This window comes from Hipposideros armiger, unplaced genomic scaffold, assembly GCF_001890085.2.
Source record: "Hipposideros armiger isolate ML-2016 unplaced genomic scaffold, ASM189008v1 scaffold_439, whole genome shotgun sequence".
Lineage (NCBI taxonomy): Eukaryota > Metazoa > Chordata > Mammalia > Chiroptera > Hipposideridae > Hipposideros > Hipposideros armiger.
In genome coordinates, this window is record NW_017731789.1 from 802,112 (window position 1) to 819,804 (window position 17,693).

At 38.0% G+C, this 17,693-nt stretch overlaps 1 long non-coding RNA gene across 1 annotated transcript in view; it reads right to left on the reverse strand.

Moving 5' to 3' along the window:
• LOC109394825 (uncharacterized) overlaps positions 1-14,144 on the reverse strand; it is a 22,002-nt gene extending 7,858 nt beyond the window's left edge. Inside the window, exons 1-2 of the long non-coding RNA XR_002126516.1 lie at positions 14,052-14,144; positions 12,360-12,497 (exon numbers count right to left, since the gene is read on the reverse strand). This is a non-coding gene — a long non-coding RNA (uncharacterized LOC109394825). The remainder of the gene's footprint in view (positions 1-12,359; positions 12,498-14,051) is intronic.
• Between the last annotated feature and the right edge of the window lie 3,549 nt (positions 14,145-17,693).

Genomic DNA, 17,693 nt, shown 5'->3' on the forward strand with positions numbered 1-17,693 from the left:
GTCCTCATTTCATTACTTCATGGTGAATGTGATGCTTTTGAACATTACAGCTAACCATAATATGTCTAGCCAACTCTAAAATGGCCCTTGAAACCAAGGTTGCAAGTCCCCACAGACAAATTTGGCATGTTCTAATATTTAACTTGACAATCTCCATCAGCCAGGAAAATAATGCCCCATTGTCATTCATCAGGACTTTAATAAGATGGGAGCTTGTCAGAAAAACAACAACATCTAAATCAAGATCTACAAAATAAAAACAAAACATATACTTGGGAAGACACATTCATGGGAAAATATTATCTTCCACTTTAATTCTGCTAAGGCTGTGATAAAGTTTGTGTCATAAATACTAAACAAGGAATCAGCTTAAAGACTATACTTACGCGAGGGAAAACTACTGTAGGTCAATGTCTTCTTTATAGACAGGCTGCAGTTCAGCTGTGTGTTCATCTGGCAACATGGTCATTTGTGTATATTAAGAAAAGTGTGTGAGGGAAAAAATGACACACTGAAGAGCCTATCCACAATGAAAAGAAATCATTATCTGCTACAAAATTTACAAGCTAAGCATATACTCTGTCTTATTGCGTCACCTATTTATGAAAATATAGATGAGAAAAGTAAAAATGAAAGATGACAATTTTCCTTATGGCAGAGATGGGTGTTGTAAAAATAGCTGGTAAAATAATTAGAACAGATAAATTCACAAGCAAACGACCAAGTTGTATTTTGTGCACATAGTTCTAACATACCTGGAGAAGAAAACATTCCAAAATCTTGGCTGTGCTGTTTTCTGTGGAGAACAATAAAGTTCTGAAACCTTCACTGGGCTCTCCAAACAATTCAGGGTGTTGCCTTTGATCTTCAAAGCCCCAGCATCATTTGGATTCAGGTTTCCACAGAAACTGCCTTTATGTACCACCATGCCTATTTCAGCTGGCCAAAGAACAGCTGCCAACAGGCCTTAGGTGTGAATACCAAGGGCTGGAAGCACCACATTTTCCATGGAGAAATTCCATCTTTGGAATTCATTTTTCAGTTGGTTTCACCAAATTCAGGAAGATTGGCCTTCAGGCCACAGAATAAAGCTCAATTACTTGATACTTATGGGAATATTCACTGGTAAATAAACATCAAGTCAAAACATTATTAAGAAGGAATAACTAACTATCTTGGCTTAAATTCTCAAAATTATTTGACTTCCTTCTGAAATGCTCCAAGCATGCCAATATGTGTTGAAACTATAATTAAGTCCTCCCACTTCTCCATGAAAAAATTCAAGTCTGCCTAAATAATAAAGGTTCCTCTGCAAATGCAGGGGTGTTTAGAACAATTGCCAATGAGTTATTAAAAAACAAAAATCTCAGAACCAGAATATTTATTTGTTTTGTATATCAGGAGAGCTCAAACAGGAACACAGAAATTCCCATCAAATGTACTGGTTAATGGAGATTCCCAAAGAAGGGTAAACCCCCTTCTCCAACCCATGAATTTAGAGTTTACAATTCAGTCTGAGAACAGCCCACCATCTTTAGGCAATAGCTACTTTATCATGATAAACCTCAACTCAAATGTCACCCCCTAAGAGGCCTTCCATATTCACTCTAGATAAAGTAGTGCCCACCCAGTGTTACTCTCAACTACTTCGTCATAGCAGAACTGGCAGAAGACAGACTCAGAAAACTTGAAAAGAGGTCAACTTAGATTATCTAGATAAAGAAACAGAGCCTCAAACGGCATAGGCTGCGGCTACAGCCCCTGTGGCAGTGGGTTGCCATGGGCTGCCCGGCCAGCAGCTGCAGTGAGCGGCCGTCCAGAAGCTGGCAAGTGATCTGCCTCACACGGGAAGAGCGCAATGATGGTGCCAACTTGGGCCAGTGAAGCAACGTCCTCCACAACTAGACTGAAGAACAAAAAGGACAGCAACTTGCCTGTTCCCCTTCCCCCAATTCCCCAATTAAAAAAAATAAAAGAAAGAAACAGAGCCTCAGACACCTCTGAGTACGCAAAATGGGAGTCACAAAAAGAGAGAATAAAGAGAAAGGGGCAGAAAAAAATGTGAAGAAATAGTAGCCAATAACTTCTCAAATTTGATGTGAAAATTAATCTAGTGGCCAACAAATATTTGACAAGGGAGCCATGAATATTCAATGGAGAAAGTCTCTTCAATAAATGGTGTTGGGAAAACTGAATAATCACATGCAGAAAAATGAAATTGAACCCCTATCTCATACCACTCACAAAATTAACTTAAAATGGATTAAGGACATAAATATAAGACCTGAAACTGTAAAACTCCTGGAAGAAACATAGGGAAAATCTTGTTGACATAGATCCTGGCAACAATTTTTGCGATATATCACCAAAAGTACAGGCAACAAAGGCAAAAATAAATGGGACTACATCTAACTAAAGTTTCTGTACAACAAAAAGAAACAATCAACAAAATGAAAAGGAAAGCTATCAAATAGGAGAAAATATTTGTAAACCATATATCAGATAAGGGGTTAATATCCAAAAATATAAAACTCACACAAATCAACAGCAAAAAACCAAACAGTCTGATTTTTAAAATGGTCAGAGGAAGTGAATAGACATTTTTCCAAAAAAAAAGACATACAGCTTGCTGAAAGGTACATAATAAGATGTTCAACATCACTAATCATAAGGAAATACACATCAAAACCACAATGAGATATCACCTCACACCTGTTAGAATGCCTAGCATCAAAAAGACAAGAGAGAACAAGTGTTGCCAAGGATGTGAAGAAAAGAGAACCCTTGTGCACTTTTTGGTGGAAATGTCAACTGGTACAGCCACTATGGAAAAACAATATGGAGGTTTCTAAAAAATTAAAAATAGAACTATCTTATGACCCAGCAATTCTACTTCTGGGTATACATCCGAAGGAAATGAAAACAGAATCTCAAAGAGATACCTGCACTCTCACATTCATTGCAGCATTATACACAATAGCCAAGGAATGGAAACAACCTAAGTGTCCATCGATAGATAAATGGATAAAGAAGATAGAATATACATGAAGCATATATAAAATACCTAGAAATAACCCAAAAGTATAATGTTAGAAAACTATATAAAAATATAATGTTTTTATTATAAAATTTGAAGAAGGAAGAGGAAGGAGTAAAGGAAAAGAAAACATGCTGAGAGACACGTATTTTCTTCAATGGACAAATGGATTACTGGAAATACATCAATTCTTTTCCAAATTAATTTATAAATTTTTCACAATTTCAATCAAAACATCTGGCTAAAATCTGAAGTGTTTTCCAGGGCCTCGAGGACCCCACGTGATCTGGCCCCTGATGATATCTCTGACCTCATCACCTCCAACCTTCCACTCCTTCCAAATCATACAAACCTTCTTACTTCTCCTCCAGACCACCAGGTACCTGTGTTCCCTTCTGTCCGTGGCTAAGTCTTTCCACTTGCTCTCTCACTTTATTCAAATGCCATCTCGTCATCAAAGCATCCTCGGAAAACATTGTCTAATACCATCCCCATCATTCTCTGACTTTACCCTGCTTTTTTGTTTGTTTGTCACACTTATCACCATCTTACGTTGAGTTGTTTATCCATTTTTGTTTTTTGTCTGTTATCTGTCTCCTCTAAGAGAATGAGAACCCCACGAGGGCAGTGTCTGTCTGTCTTGAACACAACTGCATCCCATCTCCCAGCACCTAGAATAATGAATGGCTGGCACAGTATAGAACCTCATAAAGATTTGTCGAATGGAATAATGAAAAATCCCAACTTGAGAAAATTATTTTGAGTTTAATCTGGAATTATAAATAGAAAAGGCTATAAAATAATTTTAATGCAGCAATAAAGGAGTCTTGCTTTACCAAATATTAACATTTATTTTAAAATCACAGTAATTAAGTCATTGTTTTATTGGGAAGGGGGCAGGAAGATCGGTAAAATAAAAATGATAAACCCAAAATAACCATAGTTCATAAAAGATGCTAATATAGCATAAAGACAACATAAAACAAGAGGAAAAATAAAGTATTTAAGAAAGAATGTAAGGTATACCAGCTTAATCTTTCAGGAAAAAAACAAAGCTAGTCCATAAAATCTGATAAACTTCATGTTGTAAAAATAGTTTGAAAACAAAACAATAGGAAAATATTCCTATTTAGCTGATATTTGGGAGTGAATGATATTTGCCAGGAAATCACAAAAACATGTGATTAAACATAATCTCATGAAAATATTTGAACACATAAAAATTTTAAGTTTATACATATCCAAAATGCTATAGCCAAAATCAAAAGACAACATAATGGAGAAAATACTCTTGGCACAATTATAACAAAGGGCCATTATGCTTACCATATAATGGAAATTTATAAATCAATTTGGAAAGCATTAAAATTAATGGAAAGCCAACAAGCATACTAAAATATACATTCTCAGTGGTAATCAAAAAATATAAATTGAAACAATGCATCTATAAAAATACCAAAATTATAAATGCTGAAAGTCTTGTTAACAAAGACACGGTGGGATAGCTTCTCAAGCGTTGCTGGCAGAAAGGAAAATTGGTGAAAAACTATTAAAAATATTTTCCTATTTAATAAGAACCAGTAATGCTACTCCTAGAAATCATTTCTAAAGAAATAAGTGTGGAGAGTGAGATTTATATATGAAGTTTCTCATCACAACATTTTATATAACAGAAAAATTTTCAAAAAATACCCCAAAACCCACAAGCTATCCAGTGTTATGGTGAAATCATTTATGGTATATTCACACAATGGATGATTATGCAGCTATTAAAAACGTGTTTTCAAGGAATATTTGATGGTATCTGCTAGCATTTATTATAAAGTTAATTTAGGAGGGAGAGGAAGAGAAGAAGAAAAAGAGAATTCCAAGTTATATACACAGTTATTACAGGATATTACAGCTGAACCAGAGCTCAGGTTTTGTAGGTAAAAGAATTATGTCCCCTCTCAATATAGCAATTGAATTTAGAGCTCAAATCTATTTGGTTGAGTTGAGTAGAACCATCTGCTTTTATAAATGTGTATGGAGTAAAAGGTATCTTCTGGTAAAACACAAAATGAGTCCCAAAGCCACACCCCTGAGAGCCAAAGATATAAAAAATGTATGATGAACTAGGGTGGGTGAGAATGGCTATAGCCAAACGAAAGCCAGATGTCAACAAGACAAGCCACTGTGCCCCAGAAAACACATATAAGAAAGGTAAGGCCACCGATCATCAGAACTGAGACCCAGGGCCCAAGCCATGGAAGGGAATGTGGTGAACCAACAAGACCCTATGTTGTTCCAACAGGGACTCTCACCACCCCACATCCACCCCGGCCTCTAGGAGGAACCAAGGGAGGGAAATGTCTATCCAGCTCTTAGCACTGTGCTAATGAGTACTCAATGAACCTTTTTCCTGAAAGAAAGAAAAAAATGAATGAGTCAATTAATCAATAAATGAATAAAAAATTGTCCGCATGGGACCAGGCAGTTTTGCTGTGGGCACCACAACAAAACATGACGCTGAGATGTGTCCTCTTTCAAACCTCAAAGTGCAGATCCATAGATGTTTCCACCAGGAGCAAGGACAAAAGCAAGTAGAGCCTTAGGAACTCGGTGACAGTGGTGACTCCACAGGGAGGAAAACACCTGGGCAAGCTCCTGGGGGTAGCGGATGCGGTAGGTAGCGGATGTGCCTCTGGCCCTCAAGGCTGCATTCAGGCTAGAAGGCAGCTGCTGCAGGCAAGCAATGAGGGCAAGGAACTGAGGAGTGGAAGTCACCTTGGAGAGTTTCAGGATCCTTGGAAAAAAGCACCCAGGGAAAAGCACAGACTTGCTCCTCCATCAGTTGGTGCCCAAGCAATTGTTATTTGGATATTTCATGGAGATATAGTTGTGTTTTGTGGACCCAGACTTTTTAAAAATAAATTATTTAAATTAACACAGTAATACACCCCTTTTGTAAAAACAAAGCATCTTACATAAACACATGCACCTGTACACATACACTCACACCTCAACACAGAAAAACACATTTCTGTATTTACCATTTTTTATTTAAGGCCTTGGATTTATGTTGTAAATTGGAAAAAAAATTTAAAAGATGGATTTTCATTAAAAAGGGGTAAGTGAAGGTCACTAAACACTAAAATACCTATTTCTCTAAGGTTTCTTTAAGGTGTTACAACCACAAAGTTGTACTACACTGAACAGCACAGTGGGGGTTAACTGCCCTCTCCCTTCGGATCACCTTTGCAGCACAGAGGTCTCAGCAGGAAGGCCGGAGGGGCCAAGCTGCAGAAGGAGCCGGGAAGGAGGCCAGCTGTGATGGGCAGTCCCGGTGGTGTTGACAGCCTGGCACGAGCCACCTGTACAGCAGGGACTTCTGGTGGCAGCAACAACGGCATCACTACAGGAGAGGAGAGCAAGTGCCGACTCTCCTGATAGCCACCGTGACTAACTGGCCAGCCCGTGGAAGAAAACCCAGGCAGACTCATCGAACTATTTTAGTTTGGAAGAATCTGGGGGAGCTGGAGTTCCCACAAAAATGGGTGAAGATGGGGCCTGACAATATGTTTGAGCGTTGTCATTGAGACCATAATTTCACTCCTATATTGCTGTGGCCTGGGGAAGGTTTTCAATTGATTTTCCCCCAGGAGTTCTTAACCTTTTTGAAGGAAAGAAACCAACACTTGAGAAGTTGCTGGTGACAGGACAGGACTAAATGCAGAATTAGGAACTGATACCCAAATGTGGTAAGATTTTAGAAGAAAGCTCTCTGAAAACTAAGGGGCTAGAAAATGTTTCATTAAAGAGAAAGGAATTTAAGTTTGGCTGTAGAGGATGGACTGGAAGTGAATAAAATGAGAAAATTGGAGATGGGAGGCAGAGGGCATTCCAGGGACGTGTCCATCCTACAACATCATCTTCATGAAAGGCTTTAGAAAGTTTATCTTAAGAACAATGATCAAGGTAACTAACAAGTTCAATACCGCATACATAATATATAGTCTAATTGCATAAAAGGACTACTTATTTTCCATGGAATCTTATGAAAGCACTGGAAGTCAAGACACTTTAAAGAACAAAATATCTGCCTAGCGGACGGACCCATTCTGAAAAAGAAAGGATGGACACAGACAGTTACTGAAAACCTGCGGTGCTGATTTTACTGGAGACCGGACCACCGCAATCTGAGTGTGGAACGCCCTCTGGTGGTCATATTGGTGAAGCTTGGTTACTCCGGGATTTACATACAATTTTCTACATGGGGAATGATTCCGAATGAAATGGCATTCGTTGACTTGATTCTCTTACCCCTCGCCCTTCATTAATCTACATGCAACTCCAGCTCATCTCGATTTATTTCCCTCCACCAACCCTGCTGCCCCTCCTTTGACCACAACTTTAGTAAAATGAAGAACTGGAAAGAATTTGTAGACATATACAGGCAATAACATGGCTAATTCCAGTTGTCAAGAAGATATTGTTCTGTATTTCTAAAGAAAGGACCAAACATGAAAATCAATGGTGTGGAAAACTCGAGCATTTTAATGTTATTCATACAGATCTCGCTTGTTGCTGTGAGACTTTAGGCACAGATTAAATAACTATGCAAATCACCGAGCAAAGTGCCTGTGGTGGAGCAAATACTCAGTAATCATTATTCCCTTCCCTTGAATAACTGCTGACAAATTTCTAAATAGGGTTCAGAAACAAATGAACCAGAGGTAATATATATGTTAATTATCTTGATTGTGATAATCATTTCTCATTGTATAGATATACCAAATCATCATGTTGTTCTCCTTACATATATGCCATTTTATTTTTCAATTATACCTCTGTAAAGCTGGGAGAAAATTAAAATGAAAACAAAACAGAGAACAAAGGGGGAAAAATAGATTTAACAGAAAATCAAAATGCCATAATGATACAGAATGTTAAATTTCATTATGGAATCTATTTTCTGCCTGCCATATATATACTGCTGCTTCTTAGCTTCTGGGTGTATCTTTAACTCAGCAACAGCTGAAAAGAGAATAATGGGGGGAGAAACATCCACGTTTCTACCTATTACCTAACTAATAAGGAAAACTCAGCTCTCTGCTACTTGCTAGACATATGATCTTAAACAAATCACTTAGTTTATTTGGGCCTCAATTTCTCTATCTGAAAAATGAGGAGACTGCCCTAGATCAGTGGTTCCCTAGTGTAACTCATGGACTCCCAGCAAAGAGGAGTTTATTTTTCCTTGGTGAAACGAACAATGTAGAGTAACTTAACATGAAGTTAAGTTACTAAATTAAAAGATTACCATCAATCCTGAGATTAAACCCTTCTTACCTATACAGTGTTAAAATATCCCTTCTTTTATGAAGCAGTGGTGACATGATCATAGGGGCAGTTTCAATGTCCTTATTAAGTAAAACATTGCCAACCTAAGCTGACCCCCAAACTTGGGGGGTCTATGAAACCACTGAAATTCACTGAAAGAGTGGATATGACAGAAAGATAGTGGAATCTGCAGACAACTGACCAGCCTCTGATAATTCAATCCAGCCTTTGTTAACTACGGACTATGTGAACTTGTGTGCTTTATCTAATTATTCTAAACCCACGATGTGATTACACTCTGTGCTTGAAAAGTTATTGATCATGAAAACCAAAGATCTGAAAACTCCTTTCCTTGCTGATCTCTAAAAGTCCTTCCAGCTCTGCTTTCTAGACAAATGCATGGACATTGGCCTTCGTTACACTGTAACACTAACAGAACCTCCAATCATACATGATGTCACCATGGAAAAAAGCACTTGAATGATCAAATTAACCATGACAAGCTGAAAACAGTAGAGATTCTATACACTCCAGGACTAACATACAAAGGAGGGGGAAAGACTGGCTATGCATAAGCATCACATAGACAGATATTAAAATTCCAACACAATGCCTTCTGTGTATGCTTACGACATAAATATTATATACTAATATACACATGAAAGAGTTATTTCATCACCTCTAAAAACATAGATTGCTAGTTGTGAGTTTTAAAATTCCAAATTTTCTCCTTGGGTTTCACCCTCTTATTTGTGTGAACTTAGTGAATTTTTTTCCAAGGCGGGAGAAAACAAAGGATATTGGAAAAATGAGAACTGAATAACCACATGGGGTCCCCAGGTTCACTCTGGTCTTTCACATCGCCTCCCTACAGAGCTTGCAAAGTGTAAAACACAAGGGAGAAAAACAGCGCAATCTCACAATGGAGTATTACTCAGCTATACAGAAGAATGAAATTGTTCCATTTGCAACGATATGGATGGACCTAGAACATTATGCTAAGTGAAATAAGTCAGTCAGAGAAAGACACATACCATGTGGTCTCACTTATATATAGAATCTAAAGAACTGAATAGATGAGAAATGTAAACAGAAATAGTCTCAGAGACACAGAGGAAAAACTGAGGGTTGCTAGTTGGGAGGGGGTGGGGATGAAGGAGAAGGGGAAGGGAAGAGACAATATAATCTGCTAACTACAACATGGCCTCAGGGATAGAAAAGACAGTCTGGGGAATATAATCAATAATGTTGTAAATATTTCTTAGGGGGCCAGATGGACTCATGTCTTGTTAGGGAGACCACTTCATAGACAGTGTAGAGGCCTGGCCACCACACTGTATTTCTGAAGCTGATGTTGAATAATATTGTATGTCAACTACAATTATATATACATATAGTCATGGGACGTGGAGTAGAGTGTGGGAATGGATTCAATGGAATTGTAATAGAGAAGTATGATATCGGGGGTGGGAGGGCAGTGGATGGGGGAGGGGGGCTTGTTACTTTGTGAGGGGTAAAAAGGAAAACTAGTGCATTGTTTTGTACACCTGAAACTAATAACAATAAAAAAGAAATAAAATTTTAAAAAGCGTATTCTCATGCTCCTCTATAGCGTTCTTCCTCAGCTCTGACACACAAAGCTGCTGGATCCAAATATAGGTCACAGGCACCACCTAGAGGCATTCATCGTAAGTCTGATTCTCATTTCAATGAACTCTGACATGGGTCAGTTCAAAATCCAGTTGAGTTCTCCCTCTAGTCACAGACTTGGAAATTAATCACGTAAAGTGCTCCCATCACTAAACACTGCTGGGGGAGGGAATAAGACCAAACGAAGAGATGTGCAAGTACACACTTCCTGTGCAATCGTTAGACTTATCTGTCTCACCACCTCATTCGTTAACACCTTTGTGGTTTCATTTGATGCCTATCCCATAAGAAAGATGTATGACACAAAAGCCACGACTCTCTCTACCTTTGGAGTATCAGGAGATCATGAAATGGAACCACAGTATTCCACATAAGCCTTAATTCTGGAAATAACATGCCCTTTTAACAATGGAAACATGTCTGCAATACATGGTATTAGCTCCCGCCAGTTACTGTTGCTATTGGTCAGGGACAAAGAGTGCATTTCCAGAAAGTTTAGTCTTCGCCTGTAGGCTTTATCTCATCAGCAATAACAAAATATTTGGATGATGTTTTAAATTAATAATCTGTACATCTCACCTATGTAACATTAACTGAGATCCATAAACAGGGTCCCCGAAATGCAAAGGCCTATTTGTACCCAAGGTATCACAAATCACCAGGCACAGTTAAGGGAAAATTGAAAATACTGAGGAGCTATGAGCTTCCTGTGTATAACTGAGTTCACAACTCAGGACTATGTTTGACAAATACCTTGGACTTCCAGGACATCAACAAACAAGTTTAGAAGGCAGCTCAGCTTGGCAGAAATTATGTCGCTTAGGGACACTGGAGTCCCAGGTTCTAGTCCCATCTTTATCACTATCTAGCTGTGGGATCTAAAGCTACTCATTTAACATCAGTTTTCTTGTCTATAAAATAAATATACCATTTATTATGAATAATAAAGCTCTATAAGCATAAAAAATTTTCATTATAAAGTCCAAGGTGTATCCCTACCCTTTATTAGCATTGATACTTTCTCAAACCACTAGTGGGCAGTGTTGGGCTATTTGCCTAAGACACAACGGGCAGGGTAGGCAGTGCATTTGCTCTGGCGCTGAAGAATAACCTGGTAATATTTTTTTCAGAATTGTCTGCAGCCCACCTATCCATTGCTGTAATCGCTATCTCGTTTTTGCTAAAATATTCACCCACCAAGTAGATCTACAAAAATTTAAAGAATAAAAAGCTTAACATTAGTTTTCATTATAAATTGATCATTAGACCCCACTCTAAGAAATACCAGTTTTACCTCAATCATTAATCACTTCAGTTATATCAATTCACTAAAACTACAATTGTCCAAAAAACAATTAAGATCTTACTTAATAATCCAGAACAATTATATAGGTTCTTGCTTTATCCAAATACTAGATGTGTTTCTGAAAAAATGTGTATAACAACACTTTTTATGATGACAAAAGTCATGTTTCCCTGAAGAAATTTTTAACTTCAGAAAACTCACAAAAAAAAATTATAGAAATCCCCCAACTAGTAACATTTTGAAAACATCGTTGTTTATATTTTGTGGTTTATTTACCCTTTGTGTGAGCATGTAACTTTGCTTTTAAATAATCTCTGCACATATTGTTCTGTAACCTGCTTCCCCCCTACTAATTATGCCATGAATATTTCCATGCCATTAATTGCCTTCTCCGTCATCCTTGTTAATTATCTGCCCGGCATTGCATTATTGAGAAAGGAAAAAAATGTGTCAGGCCCTGTGCTGAGAGCTTTCCGTGCTTTAGTTCATTTACTCCTTACAAGAACCTGGTGAGTTAGGGGCTGTTTTAATCCCCAATTGATAAAGGAGGACTGAGGCTTAAAGACGTTAACTATCATGCCCAAGGGTGCATAATACAGAGTAATAAGTCATTCCGTCTACATTTGAACTCAAGTCTCTAACTTCAGCTAGATATTGCTGAACCTTAAAATGAGGAGGGCAGGGAAGGAAGCTGGTCGCTGGGGGAGTGTTTATATGGGAATTTATACGGGAATAGTGGACAGGGATGCACGGATCCAAGACATTTACTTTGATTCTTTGACAGTAACTTAAACCAAAGCATCTGCTATAGGTGGAATGCATGTGTTCCCCCCGCCCCCAATTTACATGTTGAAACCTAATCCCCAGTATTATGTTATTTGAAGGTGGGGCCCTTGGTAGGTGATTAGGTCAAAAGTGTGGTGCCTTTGTGAATGGGATTAGTGCCCTTAATAAGACAGAGTCCCGAAAGCTCCCACACTCCTTCCGCCATGTGAGGACATGGCAAGAGGACAGTCGTTTATGACCCAGGAAGGAGGCCCTTACCAGACACTGCATCTTCTGGTGCGTCCTCTGATCCTGGACTTCCCAGCCTCCAAAACTGTGGGAAATAAATTCCTGTTGTTCATAAACCACCCAGCCTATGCGTTCTGTTGCAGCAGCCCAAATGGACTAAGACAGCATCTGAGTTGGGGAAAGTTAAGATTGGAAAATTGTCACCACCAGGCTTCTTCAGAAACCCAGAAATCTACTTAAAACATTCTGTCTGAAACAACAAAGATGTCTGAACTTTGAAACGACTGTAATTGTTGCCTAGTTTTTTAACCCTTGGGTTGTGCTCAGACGTAAAAAGTGTGTACAGAGATTTAACAATAAGAATATTCACTTCAGTATTGTAAAATTAGAAACAACCCTAAGTTTCCAAAAAGGCGACTGACTCATTTTTTTTTTCTGGAGTTACAACTTCATCAGTGAAATGTGTTGTGTGCTGAGCAGAGTGTGAAGCACTGTGACATAAAGGCTCTGTCACAACTAGTCAACTCCGCAGTTGAAGCATGAAAGTCACAGACAATATGTAAACAAATAAACATGGCTGTGTTTCAATGAGACCTTATTTATGGACACTAAAATGTAATTTTCATATAATTTTTGTGTCACAAAATATTACTATTATTTCTTTTTCAATTATTTATAGATGTAGAAACTATTCTTAGCTTCCAGGCTGTACAAAAAAAAGGTGACGAACTAGATTTGGTCCACGAGTCATAATTTGAGGACTACTGATTCAAACTATCATATGCACATTATACCACATGGCATAGGTGGAACTACAGTCAATTCTCTTTATTCATGGTAGCTCTGTTCTATTAAGCCACAGAAAACATTGAATTAGTGACTGCTGACCCATTGCTCCTAGGGAAAATAGAGAGGTTCCTGCAAGCCTGTTCACAACAATTTGTCAACCAATCAAAGCATAAACCTTGTCCTGTTTAAAACATCTTATTTAAAATATATAGTTGATTCATGAACATGGAACTCAGTAATACTCTAATGCCTGAATGAAGATAATCTAACACACAGATTTTCTCTGTGAGGACATCATATTCTTCTTACACGTAGTTGCTCATAGGCCGTTTTAAACAGAGAAATCAACAACAAAAAAAGGATAAAAGTTATAAAAGTGAGAAAAACATGGTACTAAACAGACCACAAGCAGAGCACTTGTTTACAGTATGAGAGCTGAAAACAAAAAAGCAGAGTGTCACCTTGGGGATGTGCACACTGGGCAATTCATAGTTTTTGCTTCTCTATGAGCATTTATGCACAATGTGTACCAATAACAGCCACAGCAACATGAGCATTTTACAAGCAAATTTTAGTGAGTAGGTGAATTCACAAATATGAACCTGCGATTAATGAGTACCGGCTGTAGTTTGAAGTAAAATAATACATAATCACATAGATAGATGAGAGTGAAGATTGATGGAGATGATATTTCATTTCAAAATCTGTACTAGGATATGACAAATTTTAAGTGGGAACTTCAGTTTTTTATTTGGACCCCAAAATAAAACATTTGTATTTGGAAACTCAAATAAGCATAACTGAGGCTTTTATAATAAACGTCACAAGAGTTTCTTACCCGCAGCAACACATGGGATCAATTTGAAATAGCATAGAATATGAAGCTGTTAATCCTCTCAAAGATACAGAATTTATATGTTTAATATTCCTTACCCTCAGAAGCATCCATCATGCACAGAAGATCCAGGAAGCTTGAGGTTATAATTAGAAGAAGTTCCTCAAATTATTAATTGTACTAGTTGGAACATGCAGAAATGCAGCTGCAATGAAAAGAATATAGTTAGGTATATTTCGTATTTTATTTTTAAGTTTCTCTGGAGAGCTGCAATGTAGCCAGAAGACAAAAATCAATGCTAACTGAAATACAATGCTGCATTTCCCAACTAAGGCAGAGCAAATGTAATTGCTTTATCAGGGATACAAAGAGAGAGGAGCAAGCCTGTGAAATTTTCTCAAAATGGAAAAGACAGAAATTGGGCACTTTTCCGAGAAGACTCTTTTTTCATGAAATTCTTTGGCCTCTGGAGTCTAGCAGAGACCTTCATCAATAGAAAATTCTTTTTATTACTGTTGCCTTAGATAAACTCTATAGGAGTGACTGCTTTCTTGGAGCTTACTTTTATTTTTATTTCAGGTCTTTCCATAAATGCTTTTGTCCCCAAACACCCAGGAGTTCTCATTTTATCAAACAAAATCAGTAGTACAGGACTAGGCAATTAAACGCAAGGTGACCTTGCAAAACTTACCTTAGAACTGGGCAGTCAAGAAGGCGTCAAGTGGTAGAACATAAGAGAACAGGGTTCTCTCTGTTACCTGTTCCTTTGGGACTGTGTGTCCATATCTCCCTCATGTTCAAGTTACAACAAAGCAAAAAGTTACTGTTCTAAGAACTAACAAGGCCTCTGTATGGAAATGCTTTCTTGGTTTAATCTGGTGATTCTTGGGAATTTTGCTGTCATTCCTCAGCTGGTAATTTTTTTTTTCTTTTGTTGTGGTATCCGCCAGGCCTCGTGGTTCCTATGAATGGCAATCAACCAGGACCAAATGCTTTTACATCTGTAATAGTTCTTAACTGAGATTGTGGAAGGTCTAACATGAAACAGATATAAAAGCTAGGCTTCTGAGTGTGGGGGTGGAGAATGGGGTGGGGGCAGGGAGGAAACGAACCTTTTAAGTGGAACTGATTTCTTTCTCAGGGGCAATCCCTAAAGCTATCTTAAAAGAAACATTTGAAAAAGACTTACCGCTGATCCTTGAACAGGCAGGGATTGGGGAAAGCCTCCTATCTACTCGAAGGTCAGGTATAATTTAAATCAGCCCTCCACCCTACAAGGATTCGCATTAGCAGATTCCCAACCGCAGAAATAGTTTTCAGTTGGGGATGGTTGAATCTGCAGATGGGAAACCTAGGGATACATTGAGCTGACTGTATATTTATCGGAAAAAATCCGCTTGTTAGTGGACCAGCACAGTTCAAACCCCTGGTGTTCAAGGTGAACTGCATCTTATAATATCTCCAACAAATATACTCAATAATATCTTCCTCTTGGTGGCATGTGATAGCGTAGGTCGAAGGGTAGCAATGAGCGGCAGGAGGCGGGCACTAGTTCCCGTGAGGGGGCCCCTGGCAGCTGCTCCTACTTGGGGCACAAAGGCCTTGCTTGCTCAGTAAGATGTTGAGAACAAGATATGTCGTTAGAAGAAGGAGAAATGCTGGAGAAGGAAAGGAAACCATCCCGCTTATCAGAATATATATCCTGCTTCTCAGGACCATTTTTTAATGAGCTTCTCAAAATAAATCATGGCATATTAACAGGTTCATGCTTACACCTGAGAAACAACCTTGAGAACCAGAGGGGAAAATGGGACACCTCATCAGAGAGAGAGAAAGACAACAGGGAGGAGGGGGAGACAATTCTACCCATAGAGACAAAAGCCCTCACAGTGTAAGGCGAGGCTGCTTCCCTCTTTTGGGTCAGTGGGCTTCATGTCTCAGAGTGTACGAGCTATTACTAATAAACTTTTTGCTGTCCTATTTTGCACAAACCCTGTCTCTTGACTGAATTCTTTCCTTCAAGAAGACAAGAGCAGAGGTACAACGTCATTCCCAGTAACCTAAGCAGCATAAAGAAATAAATGTATTACAGCATCCACAGAAAATAAACTTCCTTACATATTTTACCTGACAATAAGAATACCAAAATAACAATGCAATATTAACAAGAGCAATACAATTACTGACTAAAGTTTACGTTTTTCTAATAATTCCATTTGCTTTTAGACCACATTCCACTAATGATTTGCAGTTGAGTTAATTTGAGTCACCCAATTGCTCCCTCCCTGTAGCTCTGTGCAGTCCTTATCTGATGAAGTTTGGTTCAATTGTTTCAGTTTACTTCGTTTGTTGGTGCTCTAGCAGCTGACAAATGGGTTTGAGAAGCTTGTGGCTTTCAGCTTCCAGTAGAAGGGTCTGCTGTCCTCTCAGGTGATGGAAATAAACAGCTGTCTCCAGAATTGTCCACAACAGTATTATTTCACAATCATCTGACCTGCCTACATTCTCTAATGACTGAATTATAAGCACAAGATTCATGTGCACGCTCTCTGACTGAATAAGCTAATTCTTCACCTATTATTTCTAGTAACACTAAAACTAATGTACTTTCATATATTCAGTATTTTTAAAATTTGCTAAATGTTATCCTGATCTCTTAAACTTTTAAATTTTATTTTGCTCCTTTTTCCAAGATATGAAATCATAAATTTTGTAATATGTAAGATCTCCCTACCAATTTGCTGTTATGTATTGTCATGCCAAGGTTTACAGGGCTAAAGAATTCTCTCAATTAGCATTGGCTTGACCCCAGTCCATTTGTCACTTTCTTAAACGGCTATCAAGGAGACATCTGGTAACTTTATATTTCATACAACTAGTAAAGAATACATGTAAATTCAAGATCTTTAGGTTTTGCTTGAAATGTTCATGAATGAAAATTTATGTAGATAGGTAGATAGAGACATAGACACAGATATATAGAGATGAATACACAAATTCTTATTTTACTTATTTAAACACAGAAGTCCAAAATTTCAGAAACTTTTGGATACATGTATCTGATTTTCATGCTATTGAAACTCAAACATATAGAAATTCAAATATATATACTAGAAAATGTTATTATAACTTTAAACTATACCCATAAAATTCAAATAGAACATTTTCTATAGATTCAGATAATTTCCAGATTACCTGTGTTCTGGTAGAATCAGCCCATAAGATGCACAAGTGTCTATAATGATAGCCCATTGTAACTGCAATCTCATGTTTTATATCACATTTTCATAAAGCTTTAAGTATTTAGCTTTAATATAGACATCTAAATTCTTACACGATTCCAAAGTCATGCCTGAAATTTCAAATTCTGCAGTCTGCGGTAACTTCACTTATCACCCAGAGGGAAAAAAAAATACATTATTTTTCTGGAGTCTCAATTCCCACTGTTTTCAGGTCTTAATCTGACACTAAAGCATTTTTAAAAAGTGATTCTTAAAAAGACGAGGTGATTCTTGGGATCCTCAGAGGAAGAAACTATGAAGGCATATGGGTGGTTTAAGTATAGGTACAAAAGAGAAACTACTGAGGTTTGTGTCACGTCCTGCGTGGCAAGGGCAAATGGGACACGAGAGGGGCGGCGCAGATTGAATAAGAACAAGAGACAGAAGTAAGATTTAAGAGCGAGACTAAGGGACTCAGCCTTCAGAGATAGACTGAGCCACCGAATCGGGTCAACGCAT